Here is a 14044-nt window from a genome sequence, read left to right as displayed (position 1 = left end):
TCTATTCAGAAGCAAAGGAACATTTTTAGGAACATATAGTTCATATATAGCATAGTTGGGAAGGCAGAATATATCATTCAAATGCAGATGGATGGATAGATGTATAGGAGCCTGTGGGAGTTCTTTTATGATCTGTGTTCTCGGGAAATCAGGCAGAAAACTCAGCAGATAAAAGTGAGAATTAGGAAGGTTTTTTTTATTATTATTTGATAGAAGAGAAAGTAAGAAATAGTAGTGAGAACAATGGAAAATTAATAAACTATGAAAAAAACAAAGGAAACTAAAGGCCCAATTGTATGTAAAATGAATTTGGTTTAAAGTTTTTACAAATATCTTTCCATTTTAAAATATTTTTCTGAGTTTAGTTTCCAACTAAGGTTTAATAAGTAATATAATATTTGCATTTTGTGAAATAAAATCAATGATTTGCATATTTGTGCCTTGCCTACACTTAATTTGATTTATAGTGCTAACATATTTTATTGGGAAATTTGATTGTTTTGAGATGTTTTATTTAAAAAAATAACATCCTTCTTGTTGATAGGAAAAAAGCATTCAAATGGTGCATTGTACTTTAAGAGTGTTTAACTAAAGCCATTTAGTATGCCAGCCACAATTCTTCAAACAAGTAAAAAGGCTCCAGAAACTGGTAATATCTAAAGTACATGGTTTGGGTTAAATTTATTTCCATTATTATTCATAGAAAAAATAGAATAATAATCAATGCAAGAGTGATAGTAAAAATGCTGGTGCAATATTTGTCAGAATTATATCAGTTTCCATTTATAGACTTACTAGATTCCATCGTTGGTTATAATGAATAATATTAAGATTAATTATGTAATATATTTTAGTAACAGAATTAATAGAATAGAATGACATAATTGATTTGAATAGCTAATTATACTCTAATCTTAATAATTCTGAATCTAGGACATCAAGGTTTAAATACAGAGCTAATACCTAATAAGATAGATGTGACTAATTAAAATGGAAAGTAAATCTAATTCCTTCATGTTTTATAGGGTCCTTTATTGTTTTCACTAATGAAGCAATAATTACAAGTGTGAATCAGCTACATTTTCTTTAAGTATTAAGAATATTTTTATTAAACAAAGTTATACTGCAAGCAAATATCTGACTTGTTCCAAAAAGCCACTGCTTTTAAAGTGCTGTCTCATCTCTGGCTTGAGAATCATCTATTGTTCTTGAAAGGTCTTTCAGCACAACTTGCGCACTCTTGTCAGGTGACAGTAGCAAAGGTTGTGGGTAAATCTTAGTAACAGCATTTAAAAGAAGATGCCCAGACCCAGTAGTTCTAGGTCCAGCTGGGTTAATAAGAGACACAGTTGTAGAACAGGGATTCAAGTCTGTTTTCATGGGTGTGGATCTTAGGGTAATTTTAAGATTTGGTGGTACATTTTGAGCTATTTTTTTTCCTTTCTGGTGAAGCTAGAGGTTTCCTATCACAAGCAGAGTGTTTTGCTGATGGAAAAGCTGAATGAGATTCTGTTTCTTGATATTTAACAAAAAAATTCTGTAAAAGGAATATTAAACATAGATTGCTGCCTTGGTCTCAGAGGTGTATTGTATACACTTTTTGATCCAAGCCATCCGGTCATCCAACTGATTCATATCAATACCTCTAACCTCATTACCAATGCTAGATGTTGGCAAAAGTGTGAATAAAATCTGACATTTTGTCTTAATGCATTGATTTTTTTAGAGCAGTTTTATTTTTTTTTTTTAATGAATTTGTTGGGGTGACATTGGTTCAAAAACCATATCGGTTTCAAGTGTACAACTGAATAAACATCATTTGCACACTGCATTATGCACCCATCACCCAAAGCAAAGTCTCTTTCTGTCCCCATTAATCCTCCCTTTGCCCACCTACACATAAGCCCACCCCTCTTTCCCTCTGGCTATCACCACATTATTGTCTGTGTGTATTTGTTATATGTTTTTAATACATTGATTTCATATTGGTTTCTATATGATGTGTGAAAAATTATGAATGTTTTCTCTAAACTTATCCTCACCATTAGTTTCCAATCTAGTAGAAATATTTTTATTTTTCATTTTTGTCTTGCAGCTTCATGAGGTCTACATCTTTGACAACAATGAATCCATCATCTTATAATACTTTCTTTTTAGATTGCTATTTTCCATATTCTTCTCATAATGACATCACAGACAAAAGGTTGTAAGAAAATACTATGAACAACTATATGCCAACAAGCCAGAAAATGTACATGAAATGGACAAATTTTAGAAAAATATAATCTTCTAAAATGGAATCAGGAAGAATCAGAAAACCTCTATAGGTCAATAACATCTGATGCAACTGAAGGAATAAAAAAAAAAAAAAATACCTCTCAGCAAACAAAAGCCTTCGTCTGTCTAGATGGCTTCACAGGGGTTTCATCAAACATTCCAAAAAGAACTAACACCTATTCTCCTCAAACTATTCCAAAAAATCCAAGAGGAGGAAACACTTCCAACCTCTTTCTATGAAGCCAGCATTATCCTAATTCCAAAACCAGATAAAGACACTACAAAGAGAGAGAATTACAGGCCAAAATCCCTGATGAACATAGATGTTAAATCCTCAACAAAATATTAGCAAGTATGATCCAGCAATATATTAAAAAGATCATACACCATGGATGTAAGGCTGGTACAATATTCACAAATCAATAAACGTGATACATCACATAAATGAATTGAAAGACAAAAATAACATGATCATACCAATAGACATAGAAAAAGCATTCAACAACATCCAACACCCATTTTTGTTAAAAACTCTCAGCAAAGTGGGAATAGAAGGATCATATCTCAATATAATAAAAGCCATATATGACAAACCTACAGTCAACATCATACTCAATAGGCAAACACTAAAATCAATTCCTCAAAGAACAGGAATAAGGCAGGGATGTCCCCTTTCTCAACTCTTATTCAACATAATACTGGAAGTGCTACACAGTGATCAGACAAAAAGAAAATACAAAAGGCATCTAAATTGGAAAAGAGGAAGTAGAGCTGTCATTATTCAAAGATGACATGATATTGTACATAGAAAACACTAAAGTCTCCACCAAAAAACTACTAGAGTTAGTAAATGAATTTGCCAATCTAACAGGATACAAAATTAACTTGGATAAATTGATGACATTTTTTACACCAATAATGAATTCTCAGAAAGAGAATCTAAACAAATAATCCCATTTACCATTGAAAAAAATTTAAAATACTTAGGAATAAACTTAACCAAGGAATAAAAGACTTGTATTTGGAGAACTATAGAATGTTGAAAAAAGAGACAGAGGAAGATATAAACAAGTGGAAGAATATACCATGTTCATGAATTGGTGGAATCAATATCATTAAAATGTTTATACAACCCTTAAAAAATCTATGGATTAAATGCATTCCTTATTAAAATATCAATGGCATATTTCACAGATCTAGAACAAATATTCCAAAAATTCATATGGAACCCAAAAAGACCTGGAATAGCTACAGCAATCTTGATAAAGAAGAACAAAGTTGGAGAGATCACAATACCAGATATCAAGTTATACTACAAACCACTGTACTCAAAACAGCCTGGTACTGGCACAAGAACAGACATATAGATCAATGGGACAGAACAGAGACCCGAGAAATTGACACAAGCCATTATGCAAAATTAATATTTGACAAAGGAGGCAAGAGCATACAATGGAGTCAAGACAGTCTCTTTAATAAATGGTGTTGGGAAAATTGGACAGATACATGCAAAAAAATGAAACTAGATCACCAACTTATACCATACACAAAAATAAACTCAAAATAATAAAAGGCTTAGATGTAATTTGTTAAACCATAAAAACACTAGAAGAAACCATAGACAGCAAAATCTCGGACATCTCTCATAGTAATATGTTTAGAGATAAATCTCCTTGGACAAGGAAAACTAAGGAGAAAATAAACAATTGGGACCACGTCAAAATAAAAGCTTTTGCACAGCAAAAGAAACCATCAACAAAATGAAAAGGGATCCCACTGTATGGGAGAACTTATTTGGCAATGATACATCTGATAAAGGGTTAATATCCAAACTATATAAAGAACTCATACAACTTAACAAAAGGAAGACAAACAATCCAATTAAAAAATGGGCAAAGCACCTAAATAGACACTTCTCCAAAATGGACATACAGATGGCCAAGAGATATATGAAAAAATACTCAAAGTCACTCATCATCAAAGAGATACAAATTAAGATAATAATAAGGTATCACCTCACACCTTTCAGAATGGCTGCCATGAACAAATCAACAAATAACAAGTGCTAGTGATGAAGTAGATAAAAGGGAACCCTAATACACTGCTATTGGGAATGCAGCCACTGTGGAAAATATGGAGTTTCCTCAAAACATGAAATATGGAACTATCATTTGACCCAGTGATCCCACTTCTAGGAATATATCCTAGGAAAACTGATACACCAATCAGAAATAATGTATTCACCCCTAGGTTCATAGCAGCACAATTTACAAAAACTAAGATCTGGAAACAGCCCAAGTGCCCATCAGCAGATGAGTGGATAAAAAAGCCGTGGTACATTTGCACCTTGGAATACCATGCAGCAGTAAAAAAGAAGGATCTCTTACCCCTTGAGACAATATGGAGGGACCTGAAGAGTATTAATGCTAAGCGAAATAAGTCATTCAGAGAAAGACAAGTATCACATGATCTCACTTACATGTGGAATATAATGAATAGAATAAACTGATGAACAAAATAGAACCAGAGACATAGACGCATGAAACAGACTGTTGAATCTCAGAGGGAAGGCAGTGGTTGGTCGGTGGGTGGATGGGGAGAGATTAACCAAAGAACTTATATTCATATATGCATAACCCAAGGACAGAGACAATAGGTGGAGGCCTGGGGCGGGGTGGAGGGGGTTGGCTAGAAGGGGTCAATGGGGAAAAAAGTGGACAAAGGTATTATTTTCAACAATGTAGATTAAAATATAACAACAACCCCTCCTCCCCCCATCTCTGGAGCTAATACATGTTTGCTTTCCAAACCATACACTTATACAGTTGCAATTGCTGCTGGATGAGGAAGCTGAAAATATTCTAGATGATGACATCATATCTCTAAGTCTATTTGCTTGAAAATCTGATTTAGTTTATCAATCTCATATTTGGACAGCTCATCAATCTGTTCAGCTAAAAAAATATTCTTTTCCATTAGAAGTTTTATCTCCAATTTTTATTCTTTTATTTCTTTCAGTAATATCTCAGTCTCAGCTTTAGATAAGTCATGCTATTCACTTCCATGTTCTAAATTAAGATTCTGAACTTTTGTTACTTGAAAAATATCAGAATGTTCTGCTTGATTGTACTGGTTGTAATCAGGCAACTGGGTTTTGATTTGTTCTATTGTGTTTTGCAAATTCTTAATTTCCTCATCTTTCATGGAAAAGAGCTGAAGTGTATTTAATATTCATTTGCTCATGATAATGTTGAAGATCACACATTTCCTGTTTTCTGCTCTTGTATGGATTGCAGTAGTTGCAGTTTACACTCCTTTTGATCTTCAAATATCTTTTGATGATATTCCATTTCCACTTCAAGACTACCTGTTGAGATACCTTAGATTCTAGTTTTGTAATAGTGTCTAGTGTTTTAGCGTCAACCACAGGTGCAGTTTGACTGTGTTTTCTCTCACTTGGTCCAGTTCTTCTTTGATAGAACTATTTTCATCTTTCATGGATGCAAGGCTTGTGTCTTTTATGTCTATGTTTTGCTGCAAAATTTCATTTTTCCTTAAGGTTTGAGGATATTTATCTAATTCCTCTTAGAGCTCTGAACTTTAAGTTTGTCAATAAAAATGTCTTCATGTATCTGGTCTTGTTCTCTTCTTGAAACATATCTCTAATTTTCTGCTGAAGATAGTTCTTTTATTAATGTATTCAATTCTAACCTCATGATTTTCTTTTTTTAATTTTTATTTTTTGACACTTTTTTTTATTGATTAAGGTATTGCATAAGTATCCTTATCCTCCCATTGCCCCCTCACCCCAACCATCCCCACTCATGCCTTCACCCCCCCGGTGTCTGTGTCCATGGGTTATGCCTATATGCATGCATACAAGTCCTTTGGTTGATCTCTCCCCCTTACCCCCACCCTCCCCTACCTTCCCTCTAAGGTTTGATGGTCTGATCAATGCTTCTCTGTCTCTGAATCTGTTCTTATTCATCAGTTTATGTTTTTCATTATATTCCACAAATGAGTGAGATCATGTGATATTTATCTTTCTCTGCCTGGCTTATTTCACTTAGCATAATGCTCTTCAATTCCATCCATGCTGTTGAAAATTGTAAGAATTTCTTTTTTTTTACCACAGGGTAGTATTCCATTGTGTAGATGTACCACTGTTTTTTAATCCACTAATCTGCTGATGGGCATTTAGACTGTTTCCAAATCTTAGCTATGGTAAATTGTGCTGCTATGAACATAGGGGTTTATATATCCTGTCTGATTTGTCTTTCTAGTTTCTTGGGATATATTCCTAGAAGTGGGATCACTGGGTCAAATGGGAGTTCCATTTTTAGTTTTTTGAGGAAACTCCATACTGTTCTCCACAGTGGCTGCACCAGTCTGCATTCCCACCAGCAGTGCAGAGGGTTCCTTTTTCTCTGCATCCTCGCCAGCACTTGTCATTTGTTGATTTGTTGATGATAACCATTCTGACAGGTCTGAAATGGTACCGCATTGTTGTTTTGATTTGCATCTTTCAGATGATTAGTGACTTTGATCATGTTTCCATATGTCTCTTGGCCTTCCTTATGTCCTCTTTCAAAAAGTACCTATTTAGATCCATTGCCCATGTTTTCATTAAGTTGTTTATTTTTCTTTTGTTAAGTTGTATTAGTTCCCTGTAAATGTTGGAGATTAAACCTTTATCGGTGATAACATTGGAAAATATGTTCTCCCATGCAGTGGGCTTTCTTGTTGTTTTGTTGATGGCTTCTTTTGCTGTACAGAAGCTTTTTATTTTGATGTAGTCCAATTTGTTTATTTTCTCTTTAGTTGCCATTGCCCTAGGAGCTGTATCAGTGAAGATATTGCTTCGGCATATGTCTGAGATTTTGCTGCCTGTGGATTCTTCTAATATTTTTATGTTTTCCCATCTTATGTTTAAGTCCTTTATACATTTTGAGTTTATTTTTGTATATGGTCTAAGTTAGTAGTCTAGTTTCATTTTTTTGCATGTATCTGTCCAATTTTTCCAACACCATTTATTGAAGAGACTGTCTTGACTTCGTTGTATGCTCTTGCATCCTTTGTCAAATATTAATTGGGCATAGTGGTTTGGGTATATTTCTGGGTTCTCTATTCTATTCCATTGATCTATATGTCTGTTCTTGTGCCAGTACCAAGCAGTTTTGAGAACAGTGGCTTTGTAGTACAGCTTGAAATCTGGTATTGAGATCCCTCCTACTTTGTTCTTCTTTTTTCCAGATTGCTGCAGCTCTCAGGGTCTTTTTTTTATTCCAGATGAGTTTTTGAACAGTTCATTCTAGGTCTGTAAAATATGCCATTGGTATTTTAATGGGGATTGCATTGAATCTGTAGATTGTTTTGGGTAGTATGGACATTTTAATGATGTTGATTCTACCAATCCATGAACACGATATATTCTTCCATCTGTTTATGTCTTCCTCTATCTCTTTTTTTAGTGTCCTATAATTATCCTAGTATAGGTCTTTTGCCTCCTTAGTTAAGTTTATTACTAGGTATCTTAATTATTTGGTGCGATGGTAAATGGGATTGTGTTTTTAATCTCTCTTTCTGTAAGTTCACTATTGGTGTATAAAAATGCCATAGATTTCTTGGCATTATTTTTGTATCCTGCTACATTGCTGAATTCATTTATTAAGTCTAATATTTTTTGATGGAGTCTTTAGGGTTTCTATGTACAGTATCATGTCATCTGCAAATTATGACAGTTTTACATCTTCTTTCCAATTTGAATATATTTTATTTCTTCTTCTTGTCTAATTGCTATGGCTAGCACTTCCAGTACTATGTTGAACAAGAATGATGAAAGTGGGCATCCCTGTCTCATCCCTGTTCTTAGGTGAAATTGTTTTAGTTTTTGCCCATTGAGTATGATGTTGTCTGTAGGTTTGTCATATAAGGCTTTTATTATGTTGAGGTATAACCCCTCTATTCCCATTTAGCTGAGGGTTTTTATCAAGAAAGGGTGTTGGATTTTGTCAAATGTTTTTTTCCGCATAGATTGATATGATTATATGATTTTTGTTTCTCAGTTTGTTTATGTGATGTATCACATTTATTGATTTGTGGATATTGTACCATCCTTGCATCCGTGGAATAAATCCCACTTGGTCATGGTGTATGATCTTTCTAATGTATTGCTGAATCCAATTTGCAGAATTTTGTTGAGGATTTAGCATCTATGTTCATCAAGGATATTGGCCTGTAGTTCTCTCTCTCTCTCTCTCTCTCTTTTTTTTTTTTTTTTTTTTTTTTTTGTGGTGTCTTTATCTGGTTTTGCTATTGCGGTAATGCCGGCTTCATAGAATGAGCTTGGAGTGTTCCTTCCTCTTGAGTTTTTTGGAATAGTCTGAGGAGGATAGCTTTTAGTTCTTCTTTGAATGTTTGGTATAACTCCCCAGTGAAGCCATTTGGCCCTGGGCTTTTGTTTGCTGGAGGATTTTTGATGAGCTTCACTTTCTTCTATAGTTATTGGCCTATTGAGATTTTTAGATTCTTCCTGATTGAGTTTTGGAAGGTTGTATTTTTCTAGGAATATGTCTATTTCCTCTAGGTTGTCTAGTTTATTGGAATAAATTTGTTCATAGTATTTTTTAACAATCCTTTGTATTTCTGTGGGGTCTGTTGTAATTTCACCTCTTTCATTTCTGATTTTGTTTATTTGGGTCCACTCTCTTTGCTTCTTCATGAGCCTGGCTAGAGGTTCATCAATCTTGTTTATCCTTTCAAAGAATCAGCTCATGGTTTCATTGATCTTTTGTATTTTTTTTTTGTTCCTATGCCATTTATTTCTCCTCTGATGTTTATTATCTCATTCTTTCTGCTCACTCTGGACTTTTCTTGTTGCTCTCTCTATAATTCTTTAAGTTGTAGAGTTAGATGGTTTATTACCATTTTTTTCTTGTTTTTTGAGGTACACCTGCAGAGCTTTAAACTTCCCCCTCAGGACTGCTTTGATTGTGTCCCATAGGTTTTGGATTGTTGTGTTTTCATTGTCATTTATTTCCAGGATGTTTTTAGTTTCTTCTTTGATCTCATTGGTAACCATATCATTGTTTAATAACATGCTATTCAGCTTCCAAGTGTTTGAATTTTTTTATTGTTTTTATTGTAGTTGATTTCTAATATTATGTCATTGTGGTCTGAGAAGATGCTTGATATAATTTCAATCTTCTTGAATTTGGAGAGACATTGCCTGTGACCCAATATGTGGTCTATTTTTGAAAATGTCAAATGTGCATTTAAGAAGAACGTATATTCTGTGGCTTTGGGGTGAAATGTTCTGAGGATGTCAGTTAATTCCATCTCATCTAGTGAGTCATTTAGGATTGCTTTTTCTTTGCTGATTTTTTGTCTAGAAGGTTTATCCAGTGATGTCAGTGGGGTATTAAAGTCCCCTACTATGATTGTATTTTTGTTGATCTCTCCAGGAGTTTTTTTTTTTTTTTTTTTAATGTATTTGGGTGCTCCTGCATTAGGTGCATATATGTTTATCAGGGTTATATCCTCTTGTTGTATCAATCCCTTTAATATTATGAAGTGACCTTTCTTATCTCTTGTTATAGCCTTCACTTTGAGGTCTATTTTGTCAGAAATAAGTATTGCTACCCCAGCTTTTTTTTTTTTTTAATTCCATTTGCCTGAGAGATATTTTTCCATCCCTTCACTTTCAGTCTGTGTGTGTCCCTTGCTCTGAGGTGGGTCTGTTGTAGACAGCATATGTATGGGTCATGTTTCTTTATCCATTCAGCCACTTGATGTATTTTGATTAAAGCATTTAGTCCATTTCCATTTAAAATTATTATTGATAGGTACCTGTTTGTAGCCATTTTTATTTTTTGTGCCTGTGTTTCTTCTTCCCTTTTTATTTCTTCTTTTTACACCAGTCCCTTTAGCATTTCTTGCATTGCTGGCTTGGTAGTGATAAACTCCCTTAGCCTTTTTCTTTTGTCTGTGAAGCTCCTTATTTCCCCTTCAATTTTGAATGATAGCCTTGCTGGATACAGCATTCTTGGATTCAGTCCCTTGTTTGCATCACTTTGTAAATTTCCTTCCATTTCTCTCTGGCCTGATGTGTTTCTGTTGAGAAATCATTTGATAATCTAATGGGAGATTCCTTGTACGTAACTTTCTTTCTCTATCTTGCATCCTTTAAAATTCTCCCTTTGTCCTGAACTTTTGTCATCATAATTACAACATGTCTTGGTGTGGGTCTTTTCATGTTCATCTTGTTTGGGACTCTGTGCTTATGTGACACTTTTCTTCCCCACCTCAGGGAAGTTTTCTGACATTATTTCTTCAAATAGTCTTCTAACCCTTGTTCCTCTTCCTGTCATTCTGGCACCCCTATTATTCATATGTTGCTTCATTTCATGTTGTCCCAAAGCTCCCTTAGGCTCTCCTCCTGTCTTTTAATTTTTTTTTCTCCAATTGCAGTTCAGTTTGGGTGTGTTTTGCTTCCCTGTCTTATAATTAGCTAATTCCATCCTCTGCTTCTCCTAGTCTACTGTTGAAACTTTCCACGATGTTTTTTATTGCAGCTATATCACGCTTTATTTCTTCTTGATTCTTACATAAGTTGTTTGATTTTTTCATCCATCTGATTTATTAACTGTATGACCCTTATTCTGAATTCTTTTTCTGACATATTGCATGCCTCAGTTTTACTTAGCTGCTTTTCTGGTGATTCCTCCTTTTTTTTCCTCTGGGAGTTTCTTTTTCTCCCCATTTTTGCTCTCATTGAAGGATCTAGGTGTCGAGTCAGGTAGTAGCTGCTCCTCAGTTGGTGGTGGCCATTCTGGTGAGTGGTGCTCACAGCAGTGGTGGCTCCTCTGGCTGGTGGGGGCAGGCTGCTCATGCAGTTGCTGCTCCTCTGATGGGGGTGGGCTGCTCACAAGACTACTGCTTCTTGTTGGGCTGTGCATGGTTGCTGCTCTTGGATGAGGGCTAATCTCCCACTTTTCAATCTTCTTGGTATACTCTTCTGTTTCAATTTGTAGAACTTGAATAATTTTATGCATATCATGAATTTGAGAGTCATTGGTTACTCTGAGTCCTGAGCCACCTGCTGTAACAAATTTTCCAGTTCTTTAATCCTTTCTTCATTCTCACTTATTTTTCATGCCTATGACTTATTTTTGCCAATATTTGTTGATGAACATTCTATAATACTGCCACTTCAAGTTGATGGTTATTTTCCTTATTTTGTTTCTGTTGAAGTTCCTTGGTGGCATTTTGCAATTTGCAAATTTCATTGCCATCTAAGCTGTTTGCTCTTCTTGCTATGGAAGTCTGAGCAAAACACCTCCAATTGCTAAATTCAGCCTCAAGTCTTAGAACTTCATTTGATAACCTATTTATTTCTTGTTGTGATGAAATCAGGTCAGCAAAGTCCATGTCATCTCAGTTGCAAGCTCAAGCCTGATGGTTGATATCATAATCCCGTGAAGGTGATTTTTGGGTCAATGGTACAAGGCCAGCTTCAGAATTCACTGAATGGCTGACTGCAGCTTCAGTAACTGATCCTTTAGCACCATCTGTCTTCCATCAGAATTTTGATTTCTATGTCTTTCTGTTGTAGTTTATGTTGGTAAGTAGCAGTTTTGTTTGCTCTCCTATTTGTAGCTCTGATGTTTCACACTTAAGTTCTAAATCATTACAAAGAGTTTTAAGACACATTCTCTGATCTTAAGGTTTCCTGAATGGCGTCAATACCTCTTCTCTTAGACTGAGGTAACTCTTCTCCCTTTTGGTTTCCCTTCACCAGCACATCCTTCCTGAGTTAGAGATGTGGCTAGTGAAGGAAGCCACACTGCCACCCAACTACAAGGAACCAAGGCCAGTAAACCAAGAGGTCATCACTGTGGATCATAGGACTGACCTGATCCATTCCACCAAAAGTGATCAGCATAGTTAGACACCTTGTCAAGTATCAAGGAAGTGAAAGCATGAGACTGAATGTATCCAGAGTTCAAATAATAAAATGACATTTACCAAAAGCCATATCAAAACCAACAACTTCCCATATTTATGTTGGCAGTATTAACTATTTATAAAACCATTAAAAAGAACTGGTGTGTGTGACATTTTTCTTCATATATGCAGCATATTACACAGACAGATGAAAAATTAAAATATGTATTTAGAATATAAGCGGTTGAAGTGAAAAATTATTTATGCATTTATGAAGGAGCATAAATAGAATTGCAGTGTATATAAATACCTTATGCACTTATTTTTTAATTTCTATATGGAAAAAGGGTGACTATTATAGAACAACAATTTTAAATATTTATCTTGTGTCCTCTGCCTTTCTTACAAAATACTGCCTCTTTAACTTATATACATTATCTTTTACTCTAATGAAAGCAAATAGGTTAATATAAATATGAAAAGGTTGTATTATTTGGTTCCATAGAAAATTTTACTTTATGCCCTATAGCTTTTTTACAATATTTTTAAACATAAAGTATTGTATAGATTTTTATTAAAATTGAGTAATTGATAGTTTGCCTTTAACTGGTATTTATGAACCTAAGGGAATAATTGTTGTGGGAAGGGTAGTCTGAGAAGACAAATGAGATCATTTTGGATCCCAAACATTAAGCAGTTGCTTATCTATCCCTGACTAGGATATTAACCACAGCTATTAGGAATTCAAGAAAATTAAAGGGCATGACCCTTTATATATGTGTACCAGGTATTCTCAGTTAGTTTACTATTGCAATTACATTAAATATCAAGGGATTTAAGGAGTGGGTAATTTTCTGTGTAACCAAATTTAAGAACCATCTAATATAATCCTATATTTACCTAGTAAATTTTATTTGAATAAAAAGGAGTTGTGAAATCTATCTATAAAATGAGTTCTCTAGTAATGTGGACTCTTTCTATTCTTTTCTTTACTAGAGAGAGGACTAATGAATAAATTGATTATTGATTTTGTGGGTACTAGATTTTATGGAATGAGATTTTTATTTTATTAAGACCACATTATAAGTGGGGATTTTACTTGTATTTTAGATTTGAACATTTTTGGGAATGAAATTGAAAACCAAGACCCAAACAAACTAAAATTAAGTAAACATGAAAACCAAAATAATAAAAATAAATATAACGTAACTTATTATAACTTTAATTTGACTTTATCTTCACTTTTGTTTAGAAGGTTCTTATTGCTGTTTCATTTTCTTCAGCAAGTCAATTAAATGCACATGCAGGAGCTTAAAAAACAAGCATACATTAATTTGTATCATTTTTCCAAAACTTTCATTGCTTTGCCTAATCCCAAATTACCCCCATTCCATCATTTTTATGTACACAGTTTAATACAGTTAGTGCAAACGAAGTTAAATTCAATCTCATTATAAGCACAGTAGTGAGTAAAAACATACCCATCCTGTACGGATTTGTTTATTTTACAACTAACAATGGAATTTCTATGGCCTATCTGTGGTATTACTCCTTCTTATAGTTTGAAAGTCACTTCCCCAAAGAAGCATTTTCTACTAGCTAGAGAATGTTTTAAATTACTTGCTGAAATTAAATGCTTTTGTTGGCATGAATTTGATTTACCATCCTTTTGTCCAATGGGAAAAAATAAAAGGGATAAAAATAAAAGGGACAAAAAAACTGAGGTTTAACCAACTCATTGCATATGTGAATTTGTATTTCTTATTGCTGATTTTATTCCTATAAAGAAATAAATTAGTAAATTCTTATTTTCAAGAATGTT

This window comes from Plecotus auritus (assembly GCF_963455305.1).
Source record: "Plecotus auritus genome assembly, chromosome: 3".
In the NCBI taxonomy this organism is placed as follows: Eukaryota; Metazoa; Chordata; class Mammalia; order Chiroptera; family Vespertilionidae; genus Plecotus; species Plecotus auritus.
This window is presented reverse-complemented; position numbering follows the sequence as displayed.